At 46.2% G+C, this 12,251-nt stretch overlaps 1 long non-coding RNA gene across 1 annotated transcript in view; it reads left to right on the top strand.

Moving 5' to 3' along the window:
* The window catches only part of LOC109299628, an 18,270-nt gene extending 17,236 nt beyond the window's left edge, over positions 1-1,034 (top strand). Inside the window, exon 3 of the long non-coding RNA XR_002097941.1 lies at positions 731-1,034. This is a non-coding gene — a long non-coding RNA (uncharacterized LOC109299628). The remainder of the gene's footprint in view (positions 1-730) is intronic.
* The last annotated feature ends 11,217 nt before the right edge of the window (positions 1,035-12,251 follow it).

The raw sequence follows: 12,251 nt of genomic DNA on the forward strand, positions 1-12,251 counted from the left end.
ACCCAGGCATATGGCTGCAGCCTGGACATCCAGCTTAACTATTCCACTATGCTGAGACACTACAATTACAAAACAGAGGGTTGGCCAGGCCCATGTGGCCAGTAACTGCCAGGACCCTATTCCTCATCTGCTCAGGTCCCTTCCGACCCTACTAACTATGAAACTATGGTTTTATAACTTTTTTGCTCTTCTATAGATTTTCTGCAGTGTCCAAAATCATGCTGCCATTAAGAAATGAGTTTAGCCCTTGGAGGCACATGCTATTGCAATAATGTGGATATTTGTCCATTATGATCTCCCATGCTGCTTTCATGTTACTTGCATTGCCAGTCAACAAAAATACTTTACCACTCCCAGTCTTCTGTAGGACTTCACATTTTACTACTGATGTACTCTACAGTATGCCTGTTCTCTCTGGTTTCAATGCTTTCCTAAAAACTGACTGAGGTGTTATCCCAAAGTTTACGATTCCTTCTCTCCATACCTTTGTCCATCCATCTGTAAGTACTGCAAGGCACTGCTTTGCTGATTTTTCCTTGCACATTAGACATTCATATTCTGTCTCTAAAAGGTTTGCTCAAGAACATCTGCTGGGCAAACGGTATGATGATCTTAGTTATTTCAAGGACTCCTGCCAGTATGCATTTTCACTTATTGACAATGGCATGCCAGAAGAATATATTGATCTTACAAGAGCTTGGTCAGTTTTTTTTCTGCGATAGTCAGGAAGGAGTCATCTTGTCTACAAATGAAGCTGTTGAGAGTCTTTTGTATACAGCTGGTTGCAGTATTTGGTTACTTGAGGATGTTGATTGGGCATCCTTTTGTGATGCTGATGTTATGGAAGCAGCAGCAGCACTTCTGGATTGAGAACATTGGAAAGAGCTACTTGCACTTTCATCATCATGATCTACACCTGCTCCTCACTTACACTCATGAAGAATTTAATGTCTGGCAGAACACTACTTGCATACAAGGATGTTTGGTATTCCTAGTAGCATTTGGAAATGCATATTTCATTTGACAGTATTTGCAAATAACAGTGTCAGAATAACTTGCAGCATGGAAATGCTTCCATATGCTAGAAGTTGGTCACAGCATTTTGCTGAGGGAAAAAAAGGAAGTCAATTTTGAGTTACACAGGTTATGAAAATATACTAATGCAGCTAAAATAAAATTAAAAATGCTGAATTCAGAGAAATTTAAACTCTTACCTTTCAATAAAGTAGTACGTTTTCTTTCAGCTCCTATGTGTTGCTTCTGTACATCAAGGGCTAGAGGGAGGCAGGTTCCTTCCAACTCCAGAGCCTTTAGACTTGCTCCGTCTCCTCTCCTGAGGCTTTTGAGCAAGCAGGGCAATAAGCTCCTTGTTTTTTCTCTCTACAGGAACAAATGGATGCCACTGCCACTCCTTTGAAGCCTAGCCAAGAGGACAGGAGCAGATCCACCAAACTCTAGATCAAAAAAGTCAACAATAGAGGAAGTCCGCAAGCAAAGGTGCTACTGAATGCTCCTTCCTTCTCTTATGAAAGCAGCAGTGCCCCCTGGGGGGAGAAATGCATCTTGGTCTTGTATTTGAGAGTTGTATCGTACTGCTTGTCCTCGGTGTACAGGAATTGTAATGGTCTGATACCATAGATAAACAGACTTATGTAAGACTATTACACAGTTATTAGAAAACATTTTGGGGGAGTAAAGGGTAGCAATACATGAACACCTTGTCTTAAGCACTTATTCTAAAAGAAAATACATTTCATAAGCTTTTTTTAGTGTTTTGTTTTAGTTTTTCCAAAAATTTAAATTTTTCACGAAGATGAAAAATTCATGAAATTTTTCACAGGGTGGGGGGGTGGAAAATGAACTTGTTTATTCCTCAAATGTTCTTGGTTTTTTTTCCAGGCCTTCATCTCTAGCTGGCTTTCACAGATTTCATAGACATTAGGGCTGGAAGGAACCTGGTAAGATCATTGGGTCCAGCCCCCTGCCTGAGGGGCAGGAAGTCAGCTAGGGTCAAAGGATCCCAGCAAGATAAATACCCAAAGTTTCTTGGAAGTGTCTAGAGTAGGTACTTACACCACTTCAGGGGGGAGGGGTTTCCAAGCCTTGGGGGCTCAGGCAGTAAAGTTTTTTTCTTATGTCCAGCCTAAAGCCATCTTGTAGGAGTTTGTGATGACTAGACATAGCCACCCCCTGGGGTGCTCTGGTGAACAGGTGTTCCCCCAGATCCTGATGTACACCCCTTATGTATTTATAGGCTGCCATCAAGTCGCCCATGAGCCTGCGCTTCTCCAGACTGAAGAGTCCCATAGCTTGCAGACTCTCTTCATAAGGCCTGTTCTCATGCCCTTTGATCATGCACACTGCTCTCCCCTGGACTCTTTCAAGCTTCTCCATGCCCTTCTAAATTGTGGAGCCCAAAACTGGATGCAGTGCTCTAGCTGCAGCCTCACAAAGGCCGAGTACAGCTGGAGGATGACACCCTGGGTCTTGCCTGACATGCATCAGCGGATGCAAGCAGAGTTTGCTTTGCCAGCCAGAGTATTGCATTGGTGGGCTCATGCTCATCTTGTAGTCAATCATGATCCCCAAGTCTCTTTCCAAGACAGTGCTAGCAAGTGCAGCATTGCCAAGCCTATAAAAGTATGATGCAAGTTTTTATTCCCAAGGTGGAGCACCTTGCATTTCTCTGTATTGAATGCTATAGATTTTATCCACCCCCCTTGCAAGCCTATCAAGATCAGCCTGGATCACCAGCCTATCCTCAAGTGTGGAGACTCTTCCCCAAAGTTTGGTGTCATGAGCAACCTTGGCCAGTCTGCTTAAGACACTAGTGTCTAGATAATTTGAGATGACACTGGTACAGGTCTAAGAACAGAGCCTTGGGGGTCACCACTAGTCACCAAGTGCCATGTTGATTTGGTTCCATCAACTACCACTCTGGGTCCAACCTCTGAGCCAGTTTCCCAGCCATTGGACTGCAGAATAGTTGAGGCTGCAGTTGCCCAATTTTTTAAAGTCCAAATATGATATGACATCAACCTCTTCCCTTTTGTCCAGGCAATGCATCACCTGGTCATAGAAGGAAATAAGATTGGTCAAGCAAGACCTACCTGTAAGCAACCCATGCTGGCTATCCCTCAGAATATTGCCTAGTGTTAGCCTGTCAAGAATGGTTTCTTCGATATTTTTTTTCCAAAATCTTCCCAGGGATTGAGGTCAAACTGATTGCCCTGTAGTTTCCCAAGTCTTCTTTCCTCCCTTTTTTAAAGATGGGCACCACATTAACCCTTTTCCAATCTTCGGGTACTTCCCCCAAGCACCATGAGTCCTCAGATATCCTCACCAGTAGATGCACTATGTCTGTTAGTTCCTATAGCACTCTTGGGTGCAATTTATCCAGACCAGCTAATTCATGGGGGTCCAACCTCTCAAGATGTTCCCTCACAAGATCCACACCAATGGTGGGCATATATTCATCTTCACCCCAGTCATCCCACATGTTCAGCAGGGTGGTCCCCTCTGGGCTGGTGAAAAACCAATGCAAAGTAATCATTAAGCAGATTAGGAACCTCCAACCCAGGAAAAAGCCAGAACTGCCTGAGCCGATTTAAATGCTGGTGTTGAGGACTGGGGTCAGTCTCAAGCTGTGCCAATGGCTGGGGCTGGAAGGACTCCTCCAAAGCTAAGTTATAAAGGGCACAGGTAGTCACAGCTCTTGAAGCCAGGTGGATGCCTGTGTCCCACAGCTCAGAGGAGGTCTAGACTATCACTGCCACTGACCTCAGGAGCCCAGCCTGTCTGCACTCTCAACCCAGCCTGGGGAGCTGCGACTTTTCCAGCCATCAGCACAGTCCAAAATATCCTCAGTTATTTAACACCAATACTGAAGCCAGCTCAGGCACCTCCAGCACATCTGCAAGCTGGAGGTAAGCAGCATCCAGTCCACATGGTGTGACTTGAAGGGAATGACAGTATGGGGCTGGAAGGAAGCAGAGACTTGGGAACAGAGTAAGCAAGATACAACTATGATAGCAAGAACAGACCAATAGAGCAGGAGATGCAAACAAAGAAAACAGGCACACCAATACCAGGAGGGGAAAGAAGGCAGGGTTCAGAGCCTGTGGACAGAGGCATGCCAAGTAGACTGGCAACATGGGCAAAAGCAGCAAGGAGGAAAACAAGTTAGAGAATTGAGACAGAACCAAGGAACACCTATCTAGGCAGGGCAAGGGGTCAAGCAAGCTGGACAACAGAAGACCCAGAAAAAGGTCTTAAGGAAGAGGAAGAAGGAAATTGAAAAATGGAACAAGTGGATGTGGGTGTAGGTGAGAATGCATTCTGACCAAGGGGGAAGAACAGACCAGAGATGCAGCTGTACCAGAAAAAAAAAAAAAGAATGGAGGAATAGAAGCATGTTAAGGAAAACCAAAGCCAACAAGGGAACCGAGTGGCTTGGAAAAATATGAGAGAATAGGGGAGAGAAGGGAGGCTGGAGGAGCACCTCAAACCAAACAGGATGAGTAGCAAGAACTGGAAGTGTAATGTGACACTAGGGGGTAAAGAGCAGCACTGTACCTAGACTCCTGGACCCTCCAGGTGAACTTTTAGTATCAGGCCCCCCTGTGGCACAGGCACAGCTATCATCATTTTTGAGCCCCCCTTTCTCTGTCCAGGCCCTGGGCAGCCACCCAATTTGCTCATGCCTGTGTCTGGGTCTACTAAAGGAGGAGAGGCTGGAGAAGACCCAGAAACACCAAAAGGCAGGACACAAGCAACTGTGGAAGCACCATTGTGACCAAACAAAAGAAAGGCTGGAGGAGAGTGAATGATGGATGAGAAATTAGAAAAAAAAATCTGAGACCAAGCTGGGGAGGTTGAAAGAAAGAGGCTGCATAACACAGCACAAAGCCAAGGTGGGGAAGAAGAACTGGAGCAGCACCTAAAAACAGCCGTGGGAGGGAGGAAAGGCTGGAGAAGACAGCAACATCATTGGTGATGAAAGTCAGTTTCATGAAGCAGGTGAGACCATCAAGGAGAGAAAATGAGAAGCTGCTGATGCACCACATGATAGAAGAGGGGGAATAGGAGAGAGTCTGGAGACATACAGCAATGAAGAGAAGCAACACTGGGAAAACATGCAAGAGCCAGAGAAAAGAGAAAGCCTGGAGAAGTAAGTGGGACCCCAGGGAGGAAAAAAGAAAGGCAGGAGAAACCTCAGGGGAGGGAGTGGTGGAAATAAGAAAAGCAACTGTGGAAGCACCGAGAGAGAGAAGGAGAGGCAGAGAACGTGAAACAGAGAAGAGAGGCTGAAGAGATACCAAGGAGAGGGGGAAGAGGCTTGAGAAGCATTGGGGGCACAAAAGTGAAGGAAAGAGAACCCTGGTATGTACCAGGACCACCAAAAGACTAAAGAAAGGAGGCACAAGAATCCATGGGCACACCCCTAGAAGAGCAGTGGGTCTCAAAAAAAACAAACACAGGAAACACCAAGGAGAGGTGAAGAGGAAGACTGGAGAAGCATTCATGAAGCCAATGAGCCAGCAAAATGACTTGACACACTAAGGTGGGAGAAGAAAAAGAAGCTGGGAAAACACTAGAGTAGACCACCAAAAGGTGGGAGGCTGGAAAAAAAATCACTTAAGGCCAAAAGTGGGAAGAGAGGCTGGCTAAGCAGCTGGGACAGCAAGGAAGAGAGGCTCCAGAAGCTAGACACCAAGGGGGTGGGGTGGGGTGGGGTGAAAGGCTGGAGTAGCATCCCATGAGTTGGATAGAGGGACTGTATAAATAGAAGCGATTGCAAAGTAGAGATCCAAGATGTTGGAAAAACCATCAGAAACAAAGGGAGAGTAGGAAGGCCGCACAAGGACCTAGGGGAAGTGCACAAAAAGGATGGAAAAGAGAAGTTACCTTGGAGAATCACCCAAGAGAGCAAGTGAGTGAGGTGAGGGTGCAGCAGGAGCAGCTAAAAATCTCAGTGGAAGGTGACAAGAAGCTGAAGAAGCACCCGAGACAGCCAAAGCAAGTTGAGGACACAGGATGGAGAACACCCATGAGATCCAAAATGAAAACATGGAAAAAAACACCCCTGAAACACCAAGATCAGAGAGCCTGGAGAAGACCCTACAACACCGAGGGGAGAGGGAGCCTAGAGAAGCAGCTTAGAGATACCCTGGAAAAAGGTAGAGGGGCTGGAAAAGCATGAGTGACAGAAGTGAGGCTGGAGAAGCACCAAAAAGACACAGCAAAGAGGAGGTAAAGAACTGGAAAAGAATGAAACACCAGGGAAGGTAAGACAGGGGTTAGAGAAGCAAGTAAGACGCCAACAAGGAGTGGAGTGAAGGAGAGAGGCTGGAAAAGTCCCAGAGCCTCAAAGCAGGAGGGGGGGCAGGATAAAGGTCTAAGACAGCAATGAGGAGAGAAAACCATGGTGGAAAGCCACCAGAGACACCAATAAGTAGAAAGGTTGAACAAAGACATGGGAGAAGCACCTAAAAGCAGAAGCTAGGCAAGGTAAGAGGCTGGAGAAACACCACAGACACCAAGGAGAGGAAAGTGTTGTTTTCACCTGAGATTCTAAAAAGGAGACAAGAGGCTTGATAAGCACCTCCATCACCAAGGAGAAGTGACAGCCTGGAGAAACACTTGAGACACAGAAAAAAGCAAGGCTTGAGAAGCAACTGAGACACCCAGGAAAGAATAAGAGCAATTGTATAAATAGCAAACTGCAAAGAGAACAGGCCATTTGTTGTAAAAGCACCAACTAAGCTGTTGGAGCCCAGTCCTTCCCCACTATCAATGCAGCTCAAAATCTTCTCCAATGCAGCAAGGATAGGAACAAACCAAAGACCAGGGACATGGGGAACAGGGTAGAATCAAGGTACACAAGTCAAGGAGGGTAGAGGCAGGGCCAGGAAAAGCCAACCAAGAGATGACCAAGCTGTCAGGTAAGATGGACTTGAAGGAACACGAAGCAGGCAAAGGGGAGAACTAAGAAGGGGTTGACTGAGCAAGAGGAAGGGACTAACCAAAGTCCTGGGAGATTAAAGGAATGCTAAATGTAGGGTAAGAGGAAAAAAAGGGAAAGAGGCTGAGCACCCAGAAACTAGGGGCCAGCAGACCGAGAGGCGGCATGAAGCAGGACAGGGGAAAGATGGGTGAGACTGTGGGCTGTTTGTGGTGGCTGGGCCTGCCTGAGCTGGCTCAAGTGCTAGCCTTGAAGAGCTATAAGCATGTCTCCACAGTTGAGGCTGGCAGAGGTCATGCAATCTAAATTGAAGTTATCCCCTCTCTGCTGTTCCCTAATCTGACAGATGGTAGGCCAGGCTCTTAAACATAGAGAGGTCAGGTGCATGCTTATGCCCTGCAGCTAAGGGAGGTGGGGGTAGCATGTGTATTTGCATGCAAGTATTGCCACCAGTCCTCAAAAGCCCTGCCTATCTAATAAGTTTAATTTGACTAGTGGTCTCATGGGAACCAGGAGCCTCACAAGTCCCAATGCTTTCAATTCCTGACCACTACAGTTTCACCTCCACAGCAAAAGCCCCTACCCCAACTACAGGCAGGAACTACCTCAGGAACCAAAGCCAAAGCCTAGGGACCCCCAAAACCCTCTGCTAGGGTGAGATGCACAGAATGAATCCTGCCCCCTGGAAATCCCAGCCCCAAACACTTCCTAACATGGAGGTACACAAGCATCCATCTGGCCTATCCAGAGCCATGCACAGGGTCCACAAGTAGGGATAGGTGACAGCTCTCTCCCCACTAGACCAAAGACCCCAGTCCATACACTTGCTTAACCCTGGGAGCTTCACCTTGACATAAGCAGCCCTAATTCCAACCCCGGGGGGGGGAAAGCCTACCACCTCAAGCCCAGGTCAGGCCTCAGGGTTCCCCATACCACTCAGTCAATGTAGGCCTAGCAGGATAAAGCCTGCCATCTGGCAAACTAAACCCAAAAAGCTTACCAAAATTGCTGGACAGAAAGATCCATCTGACTTAAGGAAAGCCTTAAACCACTTACAACCACAAGTGGATTGCTGAACATACCTGACCCTAGTAGGCCCAAGGACTCTGTCCTTTCACTCCGAATGGAACTTAACCTTGACAGCAGAAGGCTATCTAACCCTCATGAGGGTGACATACCACTGAAATCCCAAATCTGGCCTCAAGGCAGCACAAAAAAAAAAACAAACCCAAAAACAAGCCACCTCTGGGAACCTACCCCTGGCAAAAATGGAATATGCTATCTGACAAGTCCAGTCCCAAATATTTTACAACATGGAGTGACAAGGATTTACCTGGCCTATCTGGAACCCTGCACACCTTGCACCCATATGATCTAGTGGATCCTGGCAGCCTTCATTAAAGCCAAAGGACTTAACACATGCACTTTGACCACAGTAGCCCCAAGAAAACTATGCTTCCTACTCAAAGGAAACCCTTACCTCAGACCTTCAAACCATTCTGTCAACCAAGCCCTGACAGGAAAAAGCCTACCCACTGCCATCCTGGAAGCCAATTGTATCCCTTCATGGTGAGAAGCAGGCACCAACCTGACCTAACCAAAACCACAACCACCCGCAAATACTTGGGACACACTGAAGTTCTATAAATAGGTCAACAGGCCATGAATTACATGAAGGCCCAAATCTTATGTGGTTCCCAGAGGCTCTTCTATAGATTAGTAAGGATTGAATAAAACTACTCTACCCAATGGGATTTGGCACTCAGTCTAGAACATTGCATTAAGCATCTCTGTGATGCTTAGTTTCAGTTTGCAAACTGTGGATGCAATACAGCAGCACACAGAAAACCTGGGAAGTTTCATAGACATTGGGGCTGGAAGGGACCTCAGAAGATCAAGTCCAGCCTCCTGCACCAGGGGCAGGAAGTCAGCTAGGGTCAAAGGATCCAAAGCAAGATAAACATCCAAATGTTTCTTACAGGAATCCAGAGTAGGTGCTTGCACCACCTCTGGAAGCAATCTGTTCCAGGCCTGGGGGAAGGGTGTGTCAGACAGTAAGGAAATTTTACTGTATGTCCAGCCTGAAAGTCTTGGAGGAGTTTATGACCATTTGACATTGTCATCCCTTTGGGGCACTCTGGTGAACAGGTGTTCCCCCAGATCCTAATATACCCCTTATTTACTTTAGGCGGCCACCAGGTCCCCCAAGTTTTTGGAGAGTACTGGGGACAACTTCCTGGTACAAGTGTTGGAGCAGCCAACTAGGGGCCATGCTCTTCTTGACCTACTGCACAAACAGGGAAGAACTGGTGGGAAGGGCAGCAGTGGATGGCAGCTTGGGCAGTAGTGACCATGAGATGGATTGAGTTCAGGATCCTGAGGAAAGGAAGGATGGAGAGCAGCAAAGTAAGAACCCTGGACTTCTGGAAAGCAGACTTTGACTCACTCAGGAAACTCATGGGCAGGATCCCCTGGGAAGCCAGTCTGAGGGGAAGATGAGTCCAGGAGAGCTGGCTGTACTTTAATAAAGCCTCACTGAAAGTGCAGGAACAAGTTATCCCAATAGGAAGAAAAACTAGTAAGAATAGCCAAAATCCAGCTTGGCTTACCAGGGAACTCTTCAGTTATCTAAAAATTACAAGTCAGGCAGCTTATAAATGGAAACTTGGACAAAAACTAGGGAAGTATATAAGAGCATTGCTTGGGCATGAAGGCATGAAGGCCAGGAAGGCCAAAGGGGAACTGGAGTTGCAGCTAGCAAGGGATGTGGAAGGTAACAAGAAGGGTTTTTACAATTATGTCAGTAGGAAGAGGACAGGGAAAGTGAGAGTCCCTTACTGAATGGGGGAAGCAACATTGTGATCGAGAAGGCGGCAGAAAATGCTTAAGTACGCAATGCCTTTTTTGCCTCTTCACAAGCAAGGTCAGCTCCAAGACTACTGCACCAAGGAGCAGTTTAGGGATGAGGTTGGCAGCCCTCTGTGGTAAAAGAAGTTCAGCAACTATTTAGAAAGGATGGACATGTACAAATCCATGGGGCTGGATGCGATGCACCTGAGAGTGCTGAGGGAGTTGGCCGATGTGATTGCAGAGCCATTGGTCATCATCTTTGGAAACTCATGGCAAGTAAGAGGTCCCAGATGATAGGAAAAAAGGGCAAACATAGCACCCATATTTAAGAAAGTGAAAAAAGGAGGATCCAGGGAACTATAGACCAGCCAGTCTCTCACCTCAGTCCCTGGAAAAATCATGGAGCAGATGCTCAAAGAATCCTTTTGTAAGTACCTGGAAGAGAAAAGGACAGTTAGCAAGAGTCAGCATGGATTCACTAAGGTAAGTCATGCCTTCTATGCCAAGGTGACTGGCTCTGTGGATGTGATGTACCTGAATTCCAAGCAAGGCTTTTAATAGAGTCTCCCACAGCACACTCAGGCAAGGTAAGGAAGTATGGGTTGGATGAATGGACTGTAAAACAGACAGAAAAAAAACTGGCTGCTGAGCCCAATGCTGCAGTAAATCATTTCTTCAATATTTATTTGGCAGCCAGTATTGAGTGGAGTCTCCCAGGGATCAGTCCTGGGGGACAGTTTTGTTCAATATCTTCATCTGTGGCCTGGAAGATAGCATAGAGTGCACCCTCAGCAAGTCTGCAGATGACACCAAGCTGGGGGGAGTAGTAGATATGCTGGAGGGCAAGGCTAGGATTCAGAGTGACAAAGATAAATTCAAAGATTGGGCCAAAAGACACCTCATGAGGTTCTACAAAGACACGTGCACTTAGAACCAAACAATCCTAATGCAGCAGTACAGGCTGGGGGCTGACTGGCTGGGCAGCAGGTTTAAAGAAAAACACCTGAGAGTTACAGTGGACAGTAAGTGAATGGGGAGTCAGCAATGTGCCCTTGTTGTCAAGAAGGCCAACAGCATCCTGCGCTGCATTGGTAGGTGTTGCCAACAGGTTGAGGGAAGTAATTATTCCCCTTTATTCAGCACCGGTGAGGCCACATCAGGAGTACTGTGTTCAGTTTTGGATCCCCACCACTACCGGAAGGATGGGGACAAATCGAAGAGTCCATCCAAGTGCAATAAAAAAAAGTGAGGTGGCTGCAGCATGAATTATGAGGAAAGACTGGGAGAACAAGGTTTATTTAGTCTAGAAAAGAGACTGAGAGGATACTTAATACTCCATCTTGAGCTACCTGAAGGGGAGTTCCAAAGGGGATGGAGCTAGACTGTTCCTAGAGGTGGCAGATGACAGAGTTAGGAGCAATGGTCTCAAGTTGTAGCAAGAGAAATTTCGGTTAGCTATTAAGAAGAATTGTTACTAGGCAAGTAGCAGAACACTGGAACAGGTTACTCAGAGGTGGTAGGAGTTCCATCTCAGAGTTTTCTAGACAAAGCTTTGGCTGGGATGATCTAGTTAGGAGCTGGTCCTGCTTTGAGGAGTGGGTGGACTAGATAACCTTCTGAGGTCTATTCCAAAAAAACCCAAACTTAACTTTCTACGATTACCTCGTATCACAGTATAGCAGACCTCGTATCACAGTATAGCAGACCTCGTGTTTAGAGCACCAAGGGAAAAAAAAAAAGAGAAAAAAACCCCCAGGAATCAATACAGATTTTGCTACATGAAAATTTGACTAAATCAGTCTCATTTTCTGAGCCATCACTATCAGCAGTTTCTGCTTCTTCTGATCCTTCATTTTTATTATCTTCATAGACTTCTGAAAAGTGAAGGTTTTCCTTAATTGCAACAAGCTTTTTTACTCTTTCACATGTTAGTTTGTCTTGATTTGGTGCGAGTATTTCCAAACATAGACCACCTTCCTTCACATTCTGCAAGAGATGGAGGAATCTAAAACAGGCAAGAAACACAAGGAGTCAGAGACTGTCATGCAAAGGCCTTGCCACCATGTTGCAGGAGGGATATACTTGGCAGAGTTCCAGACTGCTTTCCTGGACCACCTACCTGAAGGTGTTCTGTGTTCTGCAACATTTCAAAGTACCTTTCCAACATCAAGCCTGAAGTGTGTTGCTTGTTTTGTAATCCAGTCAAATGCAGTAGCAGTGCTATCATCACTAACATATCTGCCTTTGAATCTTGGATCCAAGTGTTTTATAGCAGCATGAACTGATTGGCAACACAATTTTTCCCATCTCTTAATAAGAAGTCTTTCACTTCTCTTGCTTCTTTACTTGTAAGCACAGGCTGCTTCTGAACTTCTGTAGATCAAGGTCACAGGGAGACCAGTTCCTTCCAATTCCAAAACCTTCAGACTTGCTCGGT

The sequence above is a fragment of the Gavialis gangeticus genome, unplaced genomic scaffold (genome assembly GCF_001723915.1).
Source record: "Gavialis gangeticus isolate Ggan-Ray unplaced genomic scaffold, GavGan_comp1, whole genome shotgun sequence".
NCBI lineage: Eukaryota > Metazoa > Chordata > Crocodylia > Gavialidae > Gavialis > Gavialis gangeticus.